Source organism: Ctenopharyngodon idella, chromosome 14 (genome assembly GCF_019924925.1).
Source record: "Ctenopharyngodon idella isolate HZGC_01 chromosome 14, HZGC01, whole genome shotgun sequence".
NCBI lineage: Eukaryota > Metazoa > Chordata > Actinopteri > Cypriniformes > Xenocyprididae > Ctenopharyngodon > Ctenopharyngodon idella.
Window position 1 is genome coordinate 18,929,627 of NC_067233.1, and position 25,621 is coordinate 18,955,247.

Genomic DNA, 25,621 nt, shown 5'->3' on the forward strand with positions numbered 1-25,621 from the left:
TCCCAAAAACTTACACTGAGGTTAAGGTCAGTCCCAATTCATGTGTGAAAATGATTCTTCATGCTCCCTCCCAACAATTCTTTCATAATTTGAGCCTGATGAATCTTGACATTGTGGAATATGGCCATGATACACCTTAATACATGGTTGTTTAAGAAATGAAAAGCTACACACTCCATCTTTTAGGGTTAAAAGAACTGTTGCCAAACATATAACATGCTAGAAAAATAATTATCACTGTAATAATGATCCATCCATAGACTCTTGAAGTATTTGCCTATTAAAATCCAAACACTGACTTTTTTTTTGGCCGGGCAGTGTGTATGTATTTATGAGTATACACACATACATACTGTACATAAATACATATTACGGTAATGACAATGGGAGGAAAATATGCTTATAATTTGGGGGCTGGTTTGGCTTAATTGTCATGATAATGGTCCTCCAAGAATAGGGTTCGTTATCTGTGTGTAAAATATAATTTTGTATTTTTTCTCCATTTGATTTTGGGGTGAAATTTGACATGGACATTTTTTTTTCACGATTCACCTCTTTTCAAATTTTAACAACAGAAAACATTTCAATCAAAATTACTACCCATTTCTCTGTCATACGAGGTTTCAGCTGCGCTGGAAAGCACTTCTTATTTATTGTCTTTTGAAAAGCTTACGGTTGCCCTAAAAGGGTACCATTTCGGTTTATTTCTCATTTTGTATATCATCTCTCTCCAGTCACTCTCTCGAGTCAGGATTGTCTCTCCTCCGAGTCATCTGCCGTGATTGTATTCTCACTAGAGCAGTGTGTTTAAAGAGCACTCTGTGTTAATGTCTGAAAGTCTGTAAAATCAGACTATGAGGCCGACACACAGAGAAACCGCAATCCCGCCCTAATAGATTTTCAGCGGGCGGTTTTTCTAGGGTTTGATTGATTTAGGGGCTACTACGATTGGTCAGTTTTGGGTTTCATTGATTGTGAGTCTGAGTTGGCCCTGATTGGCCAGATATGTCACTATGTGTAGTGTTTGCTGCCAGTTAAAAGCATTGCATCATCTTAATTGCTGGGCAACCGGTTTCACTGTGTGTTTGTGTATTTGCATTGTTGTTGATTTGAAGAATGATTTTAAGAAACCAACCTTCACAGTGGCACCTCCAACTGAGCCATATATATTTATCACACTCCTCTGTCCAAACTATTTCCCCCGCTAAATGTTATTTATTTATACTGTAAAGATTTGTGTCCTGCAGTGATCTGAAATATAAAACGTGTCGAGATTTGCCGCAAATCAAGATTTGTTGAGATTGATATCTTCATCTGTACATGCTTTGATTGATATATAAATGACTCAAACATGATAGTATCACTTAAGCATTATAACCCTTTTTCCTTCCTTGTCATTCAGCATATAGTCTTCTTCATCTATGCGCTTTGTGTATAAAACAAGCTGTAAATTCAATTTAAGGTTGTGGTCAGACTGGGGAAAAGCATTCGGATTGGGTCGTGTGAAACGATCGTTATGTTTCCAAGGAAAAAATGTGCAATATATGTCTCTCAGATGGTTCTTGGTTTCAGCTCTGGAAGCTTCATTCGATTTATATCTGTTCGTTAGGTGCTCAGGTCACAAATAGAGTCCCATACAGTTCTCATCCCCTCTGATTCTACGGGTGCCTGCTTGGCTCAATTCACACTAATGTTCCATACATAGCACATTGTTTTCCTCACATGTTTTTTCTTTTTGTAACAGCTATTTCATTTCTTTTAGTGGTAAAATATTGACATTTAATGGTGTCCTTTTCCTTGTCTTTTTTTTTTTCTGGCATAATGATTATTTATTGCACATGGTTTCCATAGTCACACAAAGGAGTTTTGTTTAAACTGGGCTGGAGTTTCTTACAATTTTATGGAAGCTTTTGTTGAAATTTTGAAAGTGTGTATTTCATGAATAAATGCCTTAAAAAGAATTGTGTCTTTTGCTGTCTTCTGCTTCCAACATCAAAGTTCAGACTGCTTTAAATTAGAATTTGATCACATGAAAAGTCCCTTTTAAGAAGTTTAACATTCCCAAGCAGGTATGTCATGCAAGTAAACATCCTTTGTACTTTGTATAAATGGCAAAAGACAGACATCTCTGAACCTGTTTGCCAGTGTTACATTTAAATAATGGATTTTAAAGCTACTATAATGAGTGTTATGGTTTCTCCCGTTCTTTTTTTATATGAGTGAACCTTCTCCTGTCTACCCTGATATCTCTTTCATATGCTTATGAATATCAGGGTTGTGTACCTTTGAGAATTTAATTGAGAATACCTTTTAAATTTCAGTTAAATTCATGATTTTCAATTGAGGTAGTAAAAAAGGATGCAGAATTGCCATTTGCATTTTAATTCTACTTCCTTGCATCAGTTATATGAATATACTGTTAAAGGGATAGTTTACCCAAAAATCATCATTTACTCACCCTCAAGTTGTTCCAAACCTGTATGAATTTCTTTCTTCTGTTAAACACAAAAGAAGTTATTTTGAAGCATGTTGGAAACCAAACAGTTTAGGGCTGCACGATTTATTGCACAACTTTTTGAATTTGAACTTAAACGTGATTCTTAGCTGTGATTTATTTAAAAAAAAAAAAAAAAAAAAAAAAAAAATTATACGCAGCTTGTCAATGAAGTATGGTTCCAAATGCTAATCCACTGCAAGTTTGAATCGCTTATAATATACATTTGAAAAACCAACACGCATCAAACATCTTTCCAGACACAAGAAGCATTTATTAACATCTTGTCCAACAAAAGACATTTAACAACATGTTTTCACTCCAAACTCACTTCATAATGACAGTTAAGCATCCTTCTGTGAGATGTGGCAAAGAATAAGGCAGTCATGTGTTTATTAGTCATGTTTAATCAAAGCATTTCAATCTGTTTATTCAGCTACAGTGATATGAAGCTTGTTATCTTCTTCTGCATCAGGGCATATTTGGAGTTTCTGCGCAAGAGCGCCCTCTGGCTTTCAGATGGAGGAGCATTTACTACTGATCACAGCTCTGACAAGCTGCGCATAAAATAATCACAGCCTTTGCCAAATCACGTGCGGTTTAAATCGCGATAAATCATGCAGCTCTAAAGTTGATGGATCCCATTGATTCCATGGTGTTTTTTTCCCCCCCTTACTATGGAAGTCAATGGGGCCCATCAACTGTTTGATTGCCCATAATCTTCAAAATATATATATATATATATATATTTTTTTTTTTTCAACAGAAGGAATTCATAGAGTTTTGGAACAACTTGAGGGTGAGAAAATGATGACAGAATTTTTATTTTTTGGTGTACTATACCTTAAAGTGTTTAAGTGTGTATTTTTTAAAATATATTTTATATTTATATTTTGTATGAATTACTATGAATTATTTTTTTTAATTCACACATGGCTTATTTCCAGAAACATTACACAGTATATTAATGTTTAATAATTAATGTTTGAAATGACAGAAATGCATTGATGGATATTTCATGTGTGTGTGTATGTGTATATATATATATATATATATAAAAATTAGCTGTCATTTTATGGACTTTAATAGAAGGCTATAATTTATCCTTAAGTCTTGGGATAAAAATGTACTCTACAAATTAAAGGGTTAGTTCACCCAAAAATGAAAATAAATGTCATTTATTATTCACCCTCATGTCGTTCCACACCCGTAACACCTTCGTTAATCTTCGGAACGCAAATTAAGATATTTTTGTTTGAATCTGATGGCTCAATGTGGCCTGCATAGCCAGCAATGACATTTCCTCTCTCAAGATCCAATAATGTACTAAAAACATATTTAAATCAGTTCATGTGAGTACAGTGGTTCAATATTAATATTATAAAGCAACAAGAATATTTTTGGTGCGCCAAAAAAAACAAAATAACAACTTATATATGATGGCCGATTTTAGCAATTTACAGTATATGCTGACATTTTTGGCCGATGATGAATCAGTGTGTCGAATCATGATTCGGATCGCGTGTCAAACTGCCAAACTGCTGAAATCACGTGACTTTGGTGCTCTGAACCGCTGATTCAACACACTGATTTATAATGCTCCGAAGCTTCCTGAAACAGTGTTTTGAAATCTGCCATCACTATATAAGTCGTTATTTATTTATTTTTTTTGGCGCACCAGAAATATTCTCATCGCTTTATAATATTAATATTGAACCACTGTATTCACATGAACTGATTTAAATATGTTTTTAGTACATTAATGGATCTTGAGAGAGGAAATGTCATTGTTGGCTATGCAGGCCTCACTGAGCCATCGGATTTCAACAAAAATATCTTAATTTGCATTCCGAAAATTAACGAAGGTCTTACGGGTGTGGAACGGCATGAGGGTGAGTAATAAATTACATTATTTTCATTTTTGGGTGAACTAACCATTTAAGGATAAGATTGGCATAATTAGTCAAGTTAATTATTAACAAGTTAACTATTTGTTTTGTCACAAAACTAATGAAATTCCTCTGCTATGTGTGTGTGATTTGTTAATTTTTTTTGAATGCAGTAAATTCCTCTTCCTGTCATTAGAATTCAGACTCCTGTTCAACATCCTGTGGGTTTGGCTTCAGTTCTGTTAAGGCATTTTATGCCGTAAAGCTGTTCTGAATGAACGAAGGAAAGCAACAAAGGATATAAACAACAAAGCTATACCCATTTAGAAATCCCAAAGGTGTGACCAAATATAATGGCTTTGCCTTTCTCTTTGTTTGTAAATTCCCAAGTGAACACTCGTTGAAATGAGGCCTTTTTACCGTGTTAAAGAAACTGTGACGACGACCAACCCCACTGCCTTGAGATGCACGGCACGAACAGAAAGGAGCACCAAGGATTTGGTAAGGTGGCAGTCAGCGTTTCAAACACAGAGGTAATGAGCCTGTAATGTCCTCATTCCTTCTCATTTCACTTCTGACCGTTTGAAAAGCCTCAGTCTAATGAAGTATCAGGAATGGAGGGTGCTGTTCATTTCTCTTGCTTTATTTGTATTCAAGGCAAAGTGTCCCACTTTCATCTAGTGCAAAATGAACTTTCAATGTCGCTGAACATTAATACCTAAATATTCAAATCTGTCATTCGATTTCTGTGATTTGATCTGTTGTTCTTGCAAAAATATGACATAATACGCTAAACTCAGTAAGAGTCAAAAAGAAGCATGTCTCTTGTCTTATTGTTAGTCAGTCCACATTATTCCAAAGTAAAAAATGTCAGCATATACTGTAAATTGCTAAAATTTAATTAGGCTATATTACAGTAGCTTCCTCCAGGCATGCTCCTTGGATGTCAGTAATCTCTTTTATTTTCACTTGGAAATGCATCAGGATACAGAAGTAAAATGGGTTGTGAAGGTTGTCATGTTGACTTTAAATAGTCAGTCATCATCACAGTGCCAGAGCGTGTTTTTTTTGGTTTGAGGATGCGAGCTCAAGAAATTAGATCAAGCCTGTGGCTGAAAGTTGACATAAAATAAGGTTCAGTTAGTTAATATTATTAATGCATATCAACTAAGAATGAACCACTATTTTGTACATTTATAAAATAAGTTTGTTAATTTATAAATATGTAGTTAATTTAACCTAACGATATCTATAGTTCTGTCTGTCACCGCCTGTTGAAGTCAGAGTGATTATGTATTCATGATGATAAATCAGTCTGCTAAAGCCTATGCATTATTTGTTGGAGTTCAGAGAAATTGTAAGTAATTCAACTTCTTGCACAGAATATTCAATAACAAATTAGCATGAGAATGAGTCTCAGTTAGTTTTAAAGTTCTTGGCATGGAATTTTGTGTGCTTAGGATAAATTAAATTTGGCTGTGGTAGCAATAAACAACTAAAGGCTGCATGATTAATTTCAGGTTCCCCTTGTTGAGACATTTAGTTCCTCATGATTACATTAAAAAAAGAAACATTGACAAAGCCAAAGGATAATCAGGCCCACGAGAAATAGCCTAATAAGTGAACCAAAATGCTTGGGTAAAATATTACCTTGTTTAAATTCGGCTTGATTGTCAAATATTAGCTAAGAGAAACTTGTTTTGATTCCCTTGATGTGAAACATTACTTTTGCATTTTTATTATGTGTAGGAATTGTAGAAGTGACAAAATCATTATAAATGGGGGTAACCCTTCAGTACACATATTCAACTATAACTTTTGCCTCATTTAACTCCTAATTTACTGCTTATTAATAGTTAGTAAGGTAGTTTTTGTAGCGTTTAAATGTAGGTATTGGGTAGGATTAAGGGATGTAGAATAAGGTCATGCAGAATAAGGCATTAATATGTGCTTTATAAGTACTAATATACAACCAAAATTCTAGTAATATGCAAGCTAATAAGTTAAAATGAAGTGTTACCAAAATGGGTAGTTTTGATTGGTCAATACATTGTTTCTTTTGTGTTAAATCTCACAAGCTTTTTGTAATAATTTGCATAGTCAAATTATTTAATGTTTAATATGTATGTTTTTATTATGTACTCTGATAAAAGGCACTTGAACGTTGTGCTATATTTATAATTTGTGAATGTAGTGATGACCTTTAAGGCCCTTTACTAATTGACTATATTAGGATAACTTTAAGATAAACTTCCTTATTGTTTAATTCAAACAAATCCTTCCGCGTTGCTAAAGTGGATTATTGTTCTTTTAAATAAGCCATTATAAGCTTGGCCATGATGCTAAACAGTTGATTGCATGAGTAATTGTGCAGTATATTCTATATTATGCCTAAATAAGATGTGTTTACTAAAAGCAATCGGCTGTTGCATCTCTTGCTCAGTATGTGTTTTTTCCCTTCAGTAGGTTTATTCAGGCTTCTGCTTCAACTGGTTGCTATGAGCAACTTGTTCAGTCAGATGTTCTCTTCCCTGCTAGTTTCTATCCAGTAATATATGCATTCTTCTTGGGAGTTGGGCCTAAGATTGCAACTGTGTCATCAGAAATTATGCTTGCTAGTCAACTAATGCTTGCTAGTGCTAGCTTATCATAATGTGTTTTAGCAGATGTGCCACACTTCTGTTAGCAAATGTTGTTGTAAATGTGTGTCCAGACTCCAGCATAAGTTCTGCTGATCTTAGATTCAGGAATGAAAAATCACATTTACTTTTGTCCATAAAGAACAGATTTGCTTGTGTGTTTAATTATAGAATTCCTGGGGAAATTTACATTACCCACGATCCTGAAGTGAGATCCACCAGTCAGAAAATGTGCTTTTACAGTTGAGGTGTTAACCACCAACTCCACTGCACATTGCTTTATGGGAGGTGTAATCATTGACATGCAAGTGATAATAACAAGAGAGATTAATATTTTACACATTTATTTTATTCATTTAAGAAATCAATTGCATTTGCACCGCAAACAACCTTTTGCTGTAACCCTTTTTATCTGTAAGTTTTTAATCCCTTTAATCTGTAAATAATCCATGCTGTGTTGATATTTACTAATTTTAAATAGGTAAACATTAGATAAGAACAAGTGGAAAATGGATGAATGGATATATTATTATATTATATTATATTATATTATATTATATTATATTATATTATATTATATTAAATTTTATTATATTATATTATTATACGAGCAAATCCATCATATTTTTATAGATACTACTGTTATTTTGTAATGGAATGTAGTTTTAACTGTTCAGCGCTCATGTACCCGCAGAGAACAGCTTCATCTCGGCCAGTCCTCCGGGAATTTGCCACTGGCTCTTAAGTAGATAGTGTTTAAACATGAGGTATAATTCGTTTTGGGTATATCAAACAAGCAGTCTTTGCTCTTATTAATCTATTACTTGTTCCGGATTAGGCTTAAGGGCTATATTAAGTTTCATAACTTTATATTTACATTGAAATGAAATCCTGTACTAACTAGAGCACTGCTTTTGTACGTTTGACTGAACTTTTTGCTTGTTTATTTCCTGTTTTACTACTTATACTGTTATAATGACTATTGTTGTTAATATATGTAAATATATTAAATATATGTAAATATTACTGTTCAATAAATAATAATTTATATAAATAATATGCCGTATTTTTTGGTTTTGAGAGAGTCCGTTAGTGATTTCGACTTCAGTGAAAGTTACATTAATACGCCATTAGATGGCGGCAAAGACTGTCTTTATGAGTGAGTGAGTCAGTCGCAAAGACTTTTATATTGAAATGGACTGATACAAGGAAACAAGGACATTGTTTTTACTTTAAACAACACCTTATGAGACATAACTGACAAATGCATTGACTAGCGCTGTCATGGGAAATCCTCTTATATGTTAAAAGGACAAAGACAAAGATCAACGGGCATTCAAACTGATTTTGATTATGAATATAAGATTGACCTAAAGAATATCAGCTAGATGCAGGTAATGTACTCGCTTAGTCAATCTCTCTCATAATACTCTACATATTACAATGAACTTCAGTAAAGTGACTCAACGTTCTTACATTGCTAGTTCTTAAGTGACGTTTTAGAATTAGTAAAGGAGGCTTGGGCTCAACTGTTAAACTGTCAACTTGAGATTTTAATCCGTGGCAGAAGGAAGTAGTTCCTCATAAAAGGGTTTTTAAAGACAATTCGTTGTTGTTTCTTATTTATTTACTCACTTGTGCCGTCAAACTGTTGTACAAACGCAATATCACACTTATGGCCATGCAATATGGCTCTATATCAGCACGGAGTGGTAATCACAGCCGTCCTGATGTAAAGCGATATCACACGGCTACTTATATTATATTGGATTATATTATATTATATTAGTCTGGAAAATTAATGATTTATTATATTTGTATGTTATGTTATGTTACTACTATTATCATCCATCAACTATATTATTATTTTGGAATATATTTCTAATATATTGTATTTTATACTTTTTAAATCATTGTTGCAGATTCTGTCATCTTTCACAATGTTACTTTTTTGCTTTGCAAAATGCATGTTCAGACAATGAAAGGGAAAAATACTTCCAAGGCCGCTGAAAAAGTGGGCAGTCATTGTTGCGCTTTATAAAGCTCCTTATGCGGCAACACACATGGCACGGGCTAGATAAGCCCCCGGGGAAACTTTTTCAGGACTGCCTCGGACAAGCATTGAACAGTCCCCTCACCGCTGATGGATTTCCGATGCGATCTCCACCTCAGCGGACATCAGAGCTGCCTGTGATTAGTCATCCTGAAATGTTTGTCCTTGGGGTGACTTTCTGGAAAATGCATGTTTTGCCATACAAAACCTTGAAAAAGGATCTGAAGATTCGTTTAATTAAAAGTCTCTGATTTTGTTTAGGTTTGAGTTCTTTAATTTATTGACATGGTTAAGAATCAATTCTATTTATTTCTTTCCCGTCCCCTGTATCATTGACTCAACTGAACATTGACTGCTCAATCAACAAATAGCTCTGACAGAGTAGCTTGAATCTTTTGTTCTTGCGAATCAATCCTTTTGGGACCCAGAACTCATTCTGTTTCATACTGAAGTATACCAATCCTTTCACTTTCAAGTTTGTAATCTTTTCCAGGCCAGTCTTTTAAGAGGGACCTTGTTGAGAAGACATCAGCAGTAAGACCGCACTAAGACTCTGTTCCTGTCTTTGCTGCTATTGATTTCTCGAATCTCAACAACTCTTTATTGATCTCTCCGTTTGTGACCCCATCTGCTGACCCACCTTTAGTTTTAAAGCAATTTGCTGCAGCTGTTCCTCTCCTAAAACGCCTTCCTCAATTCTGTCAGAGATGATGAAGACCGCTGTTTTCGGGCTATTTCTCGGTTAACCAGGACCTTTATTTCATGTCATGCCAGTGTCAGGAACTCTTGCAAAGCACCATGTATGTCAGTTTAAAAATTCAGATCATCTGATCTTTCTTTGGAATATTTTCCAGTGTCTTCACTATTTTCCAGAGCAACAAAGTATATAGGACTTTTTGTACCCTGTGGCATATCTAAGATTCTGATCAAATTATCGCTCCGAAAAGCAACTGACCTATTTTCTCTCTCGAGTAAATCATGGGTAGAGTTGGCAGCAAAGACAAATAGCATTTCTACTGCAACATCACAATCTGGTTTAATGAGTTCATGATGAAACTGACACAGCCTGTGCTGACAGTATTTATCCATCATGCATCCATTCAGATATTTGCAGCTGGATGTGGAATTTCTCACATTTCTTGCTTTAAATCCAGGACCTTTGTAGATTATGTCATTCAGCTTGTTTTGTTGATGCTTCCAAAATGACAGTCAATAGAGTGCTGATTCAAAATAAGGGTTTTCTCCTCTCTATGAAAGAAGCCTTGACAGGAAATACGTCTCCTTTAGAGGTTCCTTTCCTGTTGCCTTTGAGTGTGAACCCAAAAGCTGTGGCAGTAAAAGGATTCATTCAATACACCTTCTTTGCTCATGTCAGCTGCATTTGATGAGCAAATTTGGTGCAGCAAAGGTCCTGCCACCACATTCTATGCACATGGTAATATTAATACTCTTCCAGAACTTCTTTTTACATTCTTTCTGCTTTTGTAGTTCTGCCATCGTCAACCTGATAGATTTCTGTATGTACTGTATCTTATTTTTTATTATTTTTTTTAAATTACAGCATAATATTTATAGCTGTAGATTAGACCCGTATTTTATATATGCAGGTTGTCTTGTGCTTAAATGTGACTTAGATGCCAAGGTGAACTTAAAGGTGCGATATGTAAGAATTTTGCAGTAAAATATCCAAAAACCACTAGGCCAGTGTTATATATTTTGTTCACTTGAGTACTTACAATATCCCAAATGTTTGCAACTATTTGTAAATCGTGAGAAAATTGCAATTTTAACCAAGGCTCCGGGACGTGTGAGGAGTCGCCTGTCAATTGTGTCATATCCACGTTACCCTCGGTTCCGGTTTTATTTTGTAGAAACCATGGAAACACCAAAGACGCATTAATATTTACATGTTTTAATAGACAAGGGAACAGCTGTTTTCATATATTTGTAGACAGAAAACTAATTATTGTTATATAGCTCAACACGTTTAGTCTTATTAAATCTAATTATTATTATTTATTTTTTTTAATTTCTTTTTTTGCGAGTACCATGCTTTACCCTGCCTCAGAGAAAAACACTATTTTGTCAAGTAGCTAACATAGCATAATCAGATGCAGCTTTATTTTTAGTAACAGTAATACAGCATTTTCTCCATCATACAATACGTTTTAAAATTAATTCCATGCCATTTATCAACACAAGCCATCCAGCATTTAATATGATATTCTAAAATCGATCTAGCTTACTGCAGTGTGCAACAAGTGTCTCACAGCAGCCACCGAGCGAATCCACAGAGTAACGTCATAACATCATTTTCAACACACTCAAATGTATCTATATGATAAACAGAGCTGTGTTACCTCATACTCATGACTGGAAAAGCGGAAGCAGCGCTGGCGACTATGGCATAATAAAAGTTCTGTGTGTTGCGCAATTGCTCCAGCGGCCTTGTTCAGCTCCCACAACATTCGGTCCTGCTCTGCTTCATACTACAGTAACGTTAATAATAGCATCCATGAACATGATTTCTTCCCGCGTCCTATCCCAATTGTTTTCCACCGGCTGTGAAGTGAAGACCACATGTCCCAAGATTCCGCGCTCAAACTCATCAAGCTACGCCTTTGTTTTATATAGGCCTCTATCGACCTCTAGCGGACAGAAAATATTACATATTGCACCTTTAATGTAACAATTTGCATTAAGACCAAATAACAATCTAAATTTGAAATAACAGTGTGGATAAGATGCATGTTTCTAACCAAAAGCTGACACACATGGGACTTGTTCTTACCTTCAAAACATTGCATAATAATGAAGTTGACAATTTTTAAAATGACAAAATATGTAGTTAGAACTTACATGCCACCTATTAGGTCCTTAAGTGTAGCTTTCTGTTTTGTGGGTAGTGTGGTGGCATAGGGATGCCACCTAAAAAATGGGTCACGGACAGTGTTGGGTAGATTACTTATAAATTGTAGTCCATTACTGAATAGTTTTCACTCTGTCTGCATAGTTCTTGTTTGCCTGTGTTCATATTAGTCTCCTTGGTTACTCATTACTCTCTAGTTTGTTACTATGGTTACTCATTGATTTCCTCATTTAGTGCACCTGTGTTCATTTAATTTGTTTGCTCCTTGTATTTAAGTTTGTGTGTTTCAGTTTGTAGTTGTCGGGTCTCGTCAACGTATCTCATCCTCTGTGGGTGGATGAATCCTCTTTTGCTGTGGGAGAAGTAGAAGAGGAGACCATTACCATCGTCCAGCCCCACCTAACATCTGTCACCTCGCTAGGCCCAGAGCCCAGCCAGCCATCATCCCTCTGCACGGACATGATGCCAGAGCCCACTGCAGATGGTGAGTCAGAGCCTGCCATGATGAGTATGCCAGAAAAGAGGACTGAGCCCACCATCACCCTAGAGCCTGAGCCCCACAAAATGTCTGACCAGATGTGTGAGCTGGCAACACACTGTGTATCACCATGTGATTTTTACTGGTGTTTGAGGGTATGGTGAGGGTGAGGGTACACTGAGGGTGAGCTACAACTGGCCTCTGTGGATTACAAGTGTTATGAGGATTTGGATATGAATATTTCATTGAATCTCCTGGTCCCGCTCAGCTCTAAGTCTCCTGTGTCTTCATTGCCACTGGCTCTGCCCAGCACCATGTTTCCTGTGCCTTCTTTGTCACTACTTGTTTCACCCAGCACTAAGCCTGTTTTGTGACCCAGCACTAAGTATGTGTCATCAACGCTGATCTCTCCCAGCCTCCCTCTCCTGCCTCCTCTTCCTGATCCAGCAAGTCCATCAGCCATTAGCTCCTCAGCTACTTGTTTGTTTTCTCCGCCATGCTGCTAGGATGCACCTCAGACCTCCCGGTCACTAGCTCCGCCCTGGCGGGAGGATCCCCTTGCTTCGCCTCCAGCCACAGAGTCCACCACTCCACCTTGCTTCCTCTCTCCCTTTGCTCCACCTGGGACCATCGTCCTTACGGTTCCACCAAGCTCCCTCATTCCTCTGGCTCCACCTTCGTCAGACATCGCTCTGCCTGTGCCATGGACTTCGGGCCCTCTGCTGCGCTTTGTCCCTCCACCCCTTCGGATCCATCTGGCTCCACCTTCTTTCCAGCTCTGCCTTGGTCCTCAGTCCCACCGGCTATGCCTCAGTCCTCTGGCACCCTGGCTCCACCTCAGACGCTCATCGCTGTGGCTCAGACCTGGTCTCCTGAACTATCGGTGCTGTGCTGTCCCATCAGCTCTCCATGCAGTTCCTGTGTTTCAGGTTGTAGTTGTCAGTTCTCATCAATGTATGGGTTAATGTTAGTGTGAAGTTTGGTTAAGTTTAATCTTCTGCTGATTCCTGTATTTTGAGTTGTTTAGGATTGTTAATAAAGACTGTTTGAATTAATCTTCTCCATTGTGCTTGCTAAGCAGCACTGTGACAGTAACGCTATTAGGGTTGTTCCGATACTAGTATCGGAAATACCACCGATACCACAAAAAAATCTGCCATCGGTATCGGCGAGTAATAGAATCCATGTACCGATTCGATACCATTTTCTTAAACAAGACCTAGTTGTGGCCGCTAGCTTTGCTTAATGCTGCAAATAGGAAATCAATTCTTCTGCGCGGCTCAGAATTCAAACACAGGAAGTTGTGCTGTGTCGCCACAAGCAACGACTGTTTAGAGCAGCGAAGAAGAAATGAAGAAGTGTTAGCAGTATGTCCGCCATTTGGCAGTATTTCAGACTGGACTAACCAGCCAGTAAAACGGCAACATGTCTCATATGCAATGCTGCAATTTCGAGGGGTGGGACAAATATTAACTTTAACAAGAGTAACTTAATAAAGCATTTGAAGACGCGTCACCCCGAACAACACGATGGTTACAGAAAGGCTAGGACAGAGAAGGATGAGTCATACCAGAATCAACAATCTTTGGAAGCTTCATTCAACCGAAGAGAAAAGTTTTCAAAAGACAACCAACGAGCGATAAAGATAACCGACAAATTTGTTGAGTTTATTGTTCTGGATGACCAGCCGCTGTCAGTCGTCGAAAATGTGGGATTTCGCCGCTTAATTGAACATTTGGAACCCCGGTACACTTTGCCTGGTCGCAAATACATCTCTGAAACAGCGCTCCCTAAGCTATATGAGACAGTGCGTGAACACATTTCAGGTAAACTAAAAGATGTGCAAACAATCAGCTTTACTACAGACATTTGGAGCTGCGACGCGACCCCACTGTCTTTACTAAGTTTGACAGCACACTGGGTGGACACCGTGATGCCGTCATCTTTTACTCTTCAAAGTGCAGTGCTGCAAGATAACGAGTTTCGTGGGTCAGACACAGGCACGTCCATAGCTGAATCAATTGAGGGGATGCTTGTGAAGTGGAATATCTCTAAGTCCCATGTTCATGTTATTTTGCGTGATAACGCAAGTAACATGAAAAAAGCCATGGACGAGATGGGTGTGTCGAGTTTGGGGTGCTTCGCACACTCTCTTCAACTGGTGTTACACAAAGTCCTATTATCACAGAGAAGTGTGAGTGATGCGCTGGCGAACTGTAAGAAGATAGTCGGTCAGTTCAGACACTCGCCATTGGCCACAACGCGCCTGGAAGATATTCAGAGGGATCTAAAAATCCCCACCAAACGTTTGCACCAAGACGTGGCGACGAGGTGGAATAGTACTTTTTATATGGTATAGAGTTTACTTGAGCAGAAGCAGCCGATTTCAGCGTACGGAGCAGATCACGACCTGCCAGCCACACTAACAGCCAACCAGTGGGCTTTGCTGGAAAAAACTGTCACTGTTTTGGCACCATTTGAGCAACTGACCAGACAGATTTGCTCCTCCACCTCGTCTGTAGTGGAAGTCATCCCCTCAGTTACAGTTCTAAAACGGCTACTTGCTCGGGAGAGCCAGGAGGATACCGGTATAAAAACAATGAAAACTACCCTTCTTGAGGCCGTCAAGATACAATTCTCAACCATCGTGGAAGAGCCCTTGTATGCAGTTGCAACTCTCTTGGATCCACGTTTGAAAGACAGGTATGTCTATTAAAGTTTTTCTTCATGTTCAATTTGATTATTGTCATTGCCAGATTGAGTATATAAGTTCACTTGTGTATATTATTTTAAATGGTACTGTATAAATGCTATCTTCAAAAACTTTTTGCATTTAATTTAATAATTACTGATGTATTAAGTCTGTGACCACACCATAGGCTACTTTGGAGGAGGTTATTTATTCGTTACATTTATTTATTGTTTTTCATTATTGTTTCTTTCAGATACTTCTCAAGTGCAGACAACATCAAGCATGCAAAGGATGCTCTGACAGTAGAGATGGAAAAGATTGAGAAGTCACTGACAATGACCACCACAACTGTGGAGAGAGAGTAGATTGAAGGGCCTGTTTGAGGAAATCCTGCAGGAGCATGATGAGGAACATGGCGCATGTACTACAAGCACACATGTTCAACTTCAGACATATGTGATGGAGCAAACTATCTCACACTCAGACAGCCCATTCCAGTACTGGGCAGTCAACCAAGTTCGATTTCCTTGTTTATCATATAGATTTAAAAAGGGTAATCTTGTACTAAAGAGATATAAAAATACAAAGAGAAAAAAATGTTGAAACTTTGTCATCAACAAAATGAAGTGCATTATAAGCAATAGGCTGTTTTAGACAGGGCAATTTAAAAGATAAAAAAAAAAAAAAAAAAAAGAATTAGTAAGAATCAATAAATTATGAATAATTCACTGCCATTTTGTGAAAATTAAGTAATAACGTAATCAATGAAAATTTAACTAGTTGGATTATGAGCATTTTAAAATGTAATATAATCTAATTACAAGTATAACGTTTTTGGAATCTGATTATGTAATCCAGATTACATGTAATCATTTACTACTCAGCACTGGCCATGGACAAAATATAGTTGAGAAACTCTGCGCTATTGATTGTATGCATTATTAAAGCAATATTTATTTTATTTTTTGTCAGACATTTATTAATTTAAAGATTTGTAGTGAATATGAGCCATTTGTACTGAAGTCAGAATAATACTTTAAATCAGGGTTCCTCAAATCTGGTCCTGGAGGGCCACTGTCCTGCAGAGTTTAGTTCCAACCTTAATCAAACAAGCTAGTCAATGTCTTTAGAGAATTGCAGGTAAGTGAGTTTGATTATGGTTTGAGCTAAAGTCTGCAGGACAGTGGCCCTCCAGGACTGGATTTGAGAAACCCTGCTTTAAATGAAAAAGAAAAAAAACTGACAATAATACTTTACACTAGTGCTTATGTGATAGAATTTAATAGAATTGGCTCCTATACTAACAATAAATTTACATTTTTACTTTTTACATTTTTCTCAAATGCTAAATAGTTTACATAAGGTACATATGTTAATAATAGATAATATTTTATACATATTTATACTACGGGGCTGTTGAATGCTTGAATCTGATTGGTTGACCAACGTTCTAAGGTGTGCAATTATTTTCAGGGAAACGCACGGCTAAAGTAATTCTAGCAGGTCTTGACCGCATTGCAGTTCCATATCACTTCGTCAAATGTTTTCAGTTATTTCAATAGATACTTACAGCCTACAACTGCAAAAGAAGCAAAACCCACAACGACACCGACCAAGCAAATAAATATAGAAAACAATAGGATGAAAACGACAAATTATTATCATGGTTTTTGCCATAAAATACATTTTATTGTGTCCTGAAAGTGCATAGTCTCTCTCTCTCTCTCTCTCTTTCAAACGTACACACGTACTGTATAGTACGGACACACACTCGCACAGAAACATTTTGTCAGCGCTGCTCTGATGAATGAATCAGTAAAATAATAGTTTAGAAACTTAAAAGATACATGACTCACCAGCGAGGTAATAACTGTGCGGTTCTTGAGGTAGATAAACTTATAGTTTCGCTATTAGTAGAGACACTGCTGTTGTTAGAGACGCACATACTCAGGTAGGCTAATTCACATATGCTGCTTTCTCTCTCTCTCTCTCTCTCTCACTCACAACTGCGTTATTAACTGCATCAACTGTATTGCGCTGCTATCAAGGCTCAAGCCTTCGTTACTAGTTCTGAAATTATGTTTTGGAATTAGCAACGGAGGCTTGGGATGAGATGCGTAAGAAATTAGTCCCACACACAAGAGTGTTTTAAGGACAAAAATCTCTCAAATGTCTTGAAATACAACATCGGAAAAGTGTCTTGAGGTATGGTAACCGTAGTATACGCGGAATAGTTGACACCGGGCCATTGAATTCTTAGAAAGTAATGCACACCCGAGGTGTAACGGCCACTCTGCTTCGCGTCGTGGCTGCATTACCACTTCGGGTGTGCATTATTTTCTAAGAATTCAACGGCCCGTCGTTAATTATTCCTTACATAATTCACTGTAGTGGTTGTATTCATATCTATTGCATTGTTGCATAATGCTCAATACTTAAAGGTAACAAATAAAAATGTTTTGATGCATGAAAAATCAATAAAAAAATTCTTGTATGGGGCAGTTTTCCAGAGAAAAAAGATTTTATAATACAAACCCAATTCCAAAAAAGTTGGGACACTGTACAAATTGTGAATAAAAAAGGAATGCAATGATGTGGAAGTTTCAAATTTCAATATTTTATTCAGAATACAACATAGATGACATATCAAATGTTTAAACTGAGCAAATGTATCATTTTAAGGGAAAAATAAGTTGATTTTAAATTTCATGGCATAACACATCTCAAAAAAGTTGGGACAAGGCAGTGGGACATAGGAATGTTGTCCCATTCTTGTCTAATACAGGCTTCTAGTTGCTCAACTGTCTTAGGTCTTCTTTGTCGCATCTTCCTCTTTATGATGCGCCAAATGTTTTCTATGGGTGAAAGATCTGGACTGCAGGCTGGCCATTTCAGTACCCGGATCCTTCTTCTACGCAGCCATGATGTTGTAATTGATGCAGTATGTGGTCTGGCATTGTCATGTTGGAAAATGCAAGGTCTTCCCTGAAAGAGACGACGTCTGGATGGGAGCATATGTTGTTCTAGAACTTGGATATACCTTTCAGCATTGATGGTGCCTTTCCAGATGTGTAAGCTGCCCATGCCACACGCACTCATGCAACCCCATACCATTAGAGATGCAGGCTTCTGAACTGAGCACTGATAACAACTTGGGTTGTCCTTGTCCTCTTTAAGTCCGGATGACATGGCGTCCCAGTTTTCCAAAAAGAACTTCAAATTTTGATTCGTCTGACCACAGAACAGTTTTCCACTTTGCCACAGTCCATTTTAAATGAGCCTTGGCCTAGAGAAAACTCCTGCGCTTCTGGATCATGTTTAGATATGGCTTCTTTTTTGACCTATAGAGTTTTAGCCGGCAACGGCAAATGGCACGGTGGATTGTGTTCACCGACAATGTTTTCTGGAAGTATTCTTGAGCCCATGTTGTGATTTCCATTACAGTAGCATTCCTGTATGTGATGCAGTGCTGTCTAAGGTCCCGAAGATCACGTGCATCCAGTATGGTTTTCCGGCCTTGACCCTTACGCACAGAGATTGTTCCAGATTCTCTGAATCTTTGGATGATATTATGCACTGTAGATGATGATAACTTCAAACTCTTTGCAATTTTTCTCTGAGAAACTCCTTTCTGATATTGCTCCACTATTTTTCGCCGCAGCATTGGGGGAATTGGTGATCCTCTGCCCATCTTGACTTCTGAGAGACACTGCCACTCTGAGAGGCACTTTTTATATACCCAATCATGTTGCCAACTGACCTAATAAGTTGCAAATTGGTCCTCCAGCTGTTCCTTATATGTACATTTAACTTTTCCGGCCTCTTATTGCTATCTGTCCCAACTTTTTTGGAATGTGTAGCTCTCATGAAATCCAAAATGAGCCAATATTTGACATGACATTTCAAAATGTCTCACTTTCAACATTTGATATGTTATCTATATTCTATTGTGAATAAAATATAAGTTTATGAGATTTGTAAATTATTGCATTCCTTTTTTATTCACAATTTGTACAGTGTCCCAACTTTTTTGGAATCAGGTTTGTACCAAGATGTAATGTGAACAAGAAAAATCTTTTTAATGGTTTATTCAGTCATCCATCCCTGTATTATTAACAATTATGTTGTCATCTTATATGCATCACGTGGGAAAATATGTTTGTTAACCTAAGTTAACGTGTTGCAATAGAGGGTTAACTCACTTTCCTCTTTCAACACCCGTCAACACCCCCCCCCCCCACCAACCCTTCCCGTCCTTGTGAGATTTTCTCTTTGATTCTCTTCTCTGATCCTACAGCTCTGCTCTCACAAAATGTTGAGAAACCAGGGCGTAAATAGAAGGAACAGCATATCAGACACCCTCCTTTCTCCAGGAGGGAATAGCAGAGCACTTGCCATTTACAGCACGTTCACCATCATTTGATTGATGGTGGAGATGTCAGAGAGACGGTAGCGTTCCATCCAGTTCACCAACGTTGGTACGCTCCTGCGGAGAGAGTGAATTATTATGACAGGTTGCCCGCTCAGGCATGAATGCATTATGCTGACTCTGCAGTTGCCCTTCTCTTGTCTCTGTCTCCCTTTGTCTGTAGTCTGCTCTCTTATTCTGAGCTTCACACAGGTAGCTCTTATCTGTGATGAGCACAGGAAACTCTAATAATAATGCAGAATGTTGGACCTGTATGATTAGAAACGGTCTGCGCTGAAGTCTTTGTGCCTGCCGTTATCTTTTTTTGCCACTATTGAACATATTCTTCAGGATATGCAAAACTCTTAGTGTCTCTTGCAGTATTTATTGTTTTTCCCGAAGTCCACTGCTAATGTTAGTCTAGGTTTCTTGCTCCAAAAAGACAACATATAATTTGGTATGATTATTTTCCACCATCTCTCTAGTCTCATCAAAAGTCTGTTGCACATTGCAACTTATTTTGGCCAATAACCACCCAGACAGGATGAGACCAATTACTGACAGGTAATTGACCAAGCAGAATTTTCTTGATTTTTTATTTTTTATTTTTTTATTTTATTTTTTATTTTTATTTTTTATGTGCCATTTTTTTATGAGTGGGTTTAATAGATTTGTAGAAACTATCTAGCTAGTCATGACTGTTTCCCGAAATCGGTCACACCTTTGTCATTAGAACCACCTTAGTTCAATAATAAGCCTATAGGCCTGTCTTTAATGACATCATGTGCAGGTAGTGGTTTAATAACTTCTGCTAATTAATCAAATCGAGATTGCAATTAATGCAATAAAATATTTATATATTATATAAACGGGATGAAACATATAGAATGTATTGAATGGTAGCTTGCTTATTGTGCCTAAGAGCATGATCTACTTAAGTCCACGTCAACTATATGCTTCTAACCACATCTCAAGAGCTGTAGTTCCAACCATGCAAGTTTGCAACACTGTTTGCGAATGTTCATCGGAACTATAGTTTTGGGAAACACAAAATCGCCAACTATGTTGGTAACGACGGAACTTGCGACCATCGTTGACTGTTATTGTTTTTATTTTTGCTTTCTATGTGGACAAATTTCTTTGGCATGTCATGGCTTTGATATGTAAATGACCTCTGTTATGATTGGCCTCTTCAAATGTTATATATTAGGGCAGAACAAGTTACATACCGAATAGCCTTTGATATGTACACTACCGTTTAAATGTTTGTGTTAATTTTTTAATGTTTTTGAAAGCAGTCTTTTATACTTACCAAGGCTGCATTTATTTGATCAAAAACACAGTAAGTACCATTGCTGCATCCAAAACCGCATACTTGCATAATATATATAGTAGGCGATAAACAGTGTGTGACAAAAAAGTATATCCGAATTTACAGTACTCATAAAATAGTAGGCAAAATGTACCTGGATGACCTGACCTACTACTTCCGGCAAGATTCTGAAGTGTGCATACTTATGGACACTATCCCATGAGGCCACGGGAGAGAATTTGTGAATGATGGTGAAGCGACGTAACTGACGCTGGTAGGTCACATGACAATGACAACATGGCAAATGTACGTCCAGATTACATTCATAGTACATACATTCACACTATATAGAACATACTTTTTTAGCAGTCGTCAAGTAATTACTTATTCAAAATAAGTACCTACTCATGAGAGTATGCGATTTCAGACGCAACGGTAATATTGTGAAGTATTATTACAATTTAAAATAACTGCTTTCTATTTTTAAAAATGTCATTTATTCCTGTGATGCGAAGCTGAATTTTCAGCAGATATTGCTCCAGTCTTCAGTGTCACATGATCCTTCAGGAATCATTCTAATATGCTTATTTACTGCTCAAGAAACATTTATTATTTTTATCAATGTTGAAAACAATTTTGCTGCTTAATTATTTTTATTTATTTATTTTTGGTGGAAACTAAGATCCTTTTTTTCAGGGTTCTTTGATGAATAGAAAGTTCCAAAGAACTGCATTTATTTGAAATAGAAATCTTTTGTAAGATTATAAATGTCTTTGCTGTCTCTTTTGATCAATTTAATGCGTCCCATCTTTTAGGAAAGGAAAGTCCTGTTTTCCATGATACATCCTTTAAAGAGAGTCAGTGGCACTTGTGAGATCTTTCAGAAACTCTCAGATCTTTCAGAAACGTCTCTTTCCTAGAATAATTAGGTTGCACAGTTGCTCCAGGGTCTCAGAGCGATCACAGGCTTGTCCTGATGTGCCGGTCCCACCTCGCACACGTCATACTCAACTGCCTGGAACATGGAACTGTAATTATGATATCAGATGTTTCGAGAAGATTATAAATCACGGTGACACTTCTTAATGAAGCTTATTAGACAAACGTTTGCTGCATTAGCATACTATATACTGACATCTTGCTGAACATGTGCTGTAAAATGGATGCTACTTAGTATACAATGTAAACAAATGATTCAAAGTTATAGTAATGAATTTTGCTGTTTGGTCAATTTCCAAATCAAAATTATTGTCCAGCTTACAGTTCTCTAGATAATCACTATTTTTAAAAACTAGATTCTGAAGTCTGCATGCAAATTCGTACGTTTCATTATGGGTAATGTTATCCCAGCTATTTAGCTTTGACTGAATGCTGCATATTTTGAGAAATTTGTCATCCAGACATTCTAAGTGGTTTATGCACATTTCATTATGTTTACTGCACACATTTCTATTTCCAAACTCGAGTGGTATATGATAAAATGCTGAGTACAGCATCACTGACAGATAGAGGATGCACAGTGCTCTTTACACTGACAGAACAGCAAATTTATCTACCAAAGTTTCAACCGTTTAAAAGATTTTAGAATGGAGAAAATCTGGCCTCCATTTCTCAAGTCTTGCATCTCTTAAGGAACATTTTGTTCAATCAGGACGGCATGCAGAGTTTGAGAGTGACAACATGATTTTTTTTGGTGCTTTCCAATGCTAGGATATTCTATGTGGATGCCAGACTGTAGCTATGTGGTTGCTAAAATGCTCTGAGTGTTTTATTTGTTTCTAAGTGGTTGATAGGGCCTTCATAGGGGGTGGCTTATTGATCAAAACAGTCCAGTGTGAAATCTCTGACATTCTAGTCCTGAGATCCACCCATCAATGTAAGTCTAGGAGATTTTTTTTGCCTGTTTAATCATCTGCCACACAGAAATTGTCAGTTAGATTGCTTCAAAACATAATAACACAGCTCTCCTAAACAATCTGCATGGTTTGAGGTATAATTCATGTCAGTAGCACAAACGATGCATGACAAGTTACATGCCAAAGTTTAATGCTCAAGGTTAAGAGTATGCTCAAATCCACTAATTAAAACCAAAAGGGTTTAAAATGAATTAAAACTGTGTTTTACCTCATTATAGGATTAGTGTTTTCACAGTCCACTTCTGTGAATTATAGCAGTGAGCAAAATGTCACTGTCTCAATCATTGAGAGCAGGAGGAAACTGCAAACAGCTGAGAAGACATCAACTGTGCTTTGCACTGACTGTCCAGCAGTCTGATTTTGATGAAAATCTTTGTCTTTATTGAATGCTTTCCATTGTGCCTGCACATTACTGAAGCGTAGTAAAATAACTCACAGCGGCTGTTGTTTGCTCCCCCGCTTCGAATTGGAAGGGCTTTCCTCTTCCGTTTGATGTTACTTGCACACATTTCATTAAGAGCCCAAGTGCTCAGTTCTCTTTCATGAGTTCATGTTTATTAAAGCTGTTCGCTGAGGCACAGAGGCTTTACTGCAAAATAAATTGAGGTAGGCTGCAGCTGGGTCTTGATTTACCATCAGGTTATTTTCTGGGAAAGACTTCATGGACTTTTTGATTAATCCACAAAGATGAACTACCTCAATACTCAGACAAAATGAAGCAAGTCTGTTTCCTTGGCAGCCATCATAGTAATATCACCAACCAGCGATTTACTCACCCTCATGTTGGTCCAAACCCTGACTTTATATCTTCTGTGGAACATAAGAGAAACAGTATAAGCAGGAAGAAACTGACCATTTGTGGAAAATGAATGGGAGAAATGATTCACAATGTTTAATATGATGATTATAGAAAAGGAAGACCCGCCTTTCAGCTGAAGTAGCCTTATTGGCAAAGGCATTTTATGTGCATTAGCTTAACCGACCTGAAAAAATGCAGTTAGCTTGATTTGAGCTGAGATGAGGAAAATCTGTTATAACTTTGTCAGATTTTATTAGCAATTTGGCATTTTTGGAAATTTCTGTGCTTCCCCATTCAAGTAGATAGGAGCTGTGGAATGATACAATTTTCATTATTGGGTGAGCTATGGCTTTACACAAATAATTTTTTTCTGTTTTTCATTTCAACATGATTTCATTGCAAAATCTCATTCTACTGTCCTGTGTTTACTTTATTTCCAAGACATGGTGATGGGGCTTTCAAAATGGATGCAGGAAAAATGGAGGTGCGTCATCTTGCTCTCCAAATATGCGCCCTGTCGAGTTGCGATGCAGAACTCCTCCTCGCACAGGACAATGACGAAATCTTTGGACGTATTTGAACACCCCATTAATACTTCCGGCATTTCCGTCACCGGTTTTGACATTATCGTTGTGTATCGCGTTAAGACTGACGCAAAAGACAGTTTGAAATCCGATCTGAGCAGCCAGAGTGTCCGGACTGAGACGCATTGAAATCACATTTGAAACCACCTTCAGATTTCATGTGTTTTTTGCTGTCCAGACTTTCAAAAACCCATCTGGATAAAATCTGAACATGGCCTAAAATACAGTATATTTTAAAACTTTTAAAAAGGCTGTTAAAAAGATTAAAGAATGTTTTTGTCTTCCTTTGATGGTGAGAAATAGTAAGTATTTGATTGTCCTCCAGTTATTTTATTTTTTACTTTATTATTGTATTTTCCAGAATATAAGTCAAGTTTATATATACAGTATCTCACAGAAGTGAGTACACCCCTTACATTTTTGTAGATATTTTATTATATCTTTTCATGTGACAACACTGAAAAAATGACACTTTACTACAATGTAAAGTAGTGAGTGTACAGCTTGTATAACAAATTTGATGTCCCCTCAAAATAACTCAACACACAGCCATTAATGTCTAAACCGCTAGCCACAAAAATGAGTACACCCCAAAGAGAAAATGTCCAAATTGGGCCCAATTAGCCATTTTCTCTCCCTGGTGTCATGTGACTCGTTAGTGTTACAAGGTCTCAGGTGTGAATGGGGAGCAGGTGTGTTAAATTTGGTGTTGTCGCTCTCACTCTCTCATTCTGGTCACTGGAAGTTCAACATGGCACCTCATGGCAAAGAACTTTCTGAGGATCTGAATAAAAGAATTGTTGCTCTACATAAAGATGGCGTAGGCTATAAGAAGATTGCCAAAACCCTGAAACTGAGCTGCAGCACAGTGGACAAGACCATACAACGGTTTAACCCTTTAAGACTTGAAGGCTTTTTTTTTAGAGTTTTTTTTTTTTTTTCTCTGAGCAACATACACAAAAGTAAAGACTCATAACTCCTGCTGTAGCAAGGAGAGTCAAAAGGTAGGTATCATTTGATAGAACACTTTTTAAATTTTTCGAAAATATAAATTACATTACATTTGGACATTTTCATGCTGAGAAACCGCTGATAAAAGACAAAAAATATCTATAATTTTTTTTTTTTTTAAATAATTTTTATTTTATTTTTTTTATTTTTTTTTTTTGACATGGAATAACCCAGGAAGGCAATAAGATCTGAGAAAAAATATTTTTTGGTGATGCTCTCCTATCTCCTATATAGTTGAATAAAGTGTTGTTCATTTTTTTGCAGCCAGATGGCGCCCACGGGCGGTAAACTCCAGTTTAGAGGCACTTCTCAGCACTCGTTAGTTTTTCAAAATGATTAGATGCATTAAAAAGCTGAGTTTCTAAGCTTTAAAATGATATCTCTTTTTTGTTATTCCACATTGGAAAACGAACATGGATGGTTCAGGGAACATTGGATACACACTGGATACCGGAAAAATGAGAGACATGTTTTTAG

At 37.1% G+C, this 25,621-nt stretch overlaps 1 long non-coding RNA gene across 1 annotated transcript; it reads left to right on the top strand.

Moving 5' to 3' along the window:
• Positions 1–14,506: 14,506 nt before the first annotated feature.
• Positions 14,507–15,810, top strand: LOC127494083 (uncharacterized). The gene is made up of 2 exons (XR_007924803.1): positions 14,507–15,125; positions 15,368–15,810. It is a non-coding gene; the product is annotated as an uncharacterized LOC127494083 (long non-coding RNA).
• The last annotated feature ends 9,811 nt before the right edge of the window (positions 15,811–25,621 follow it).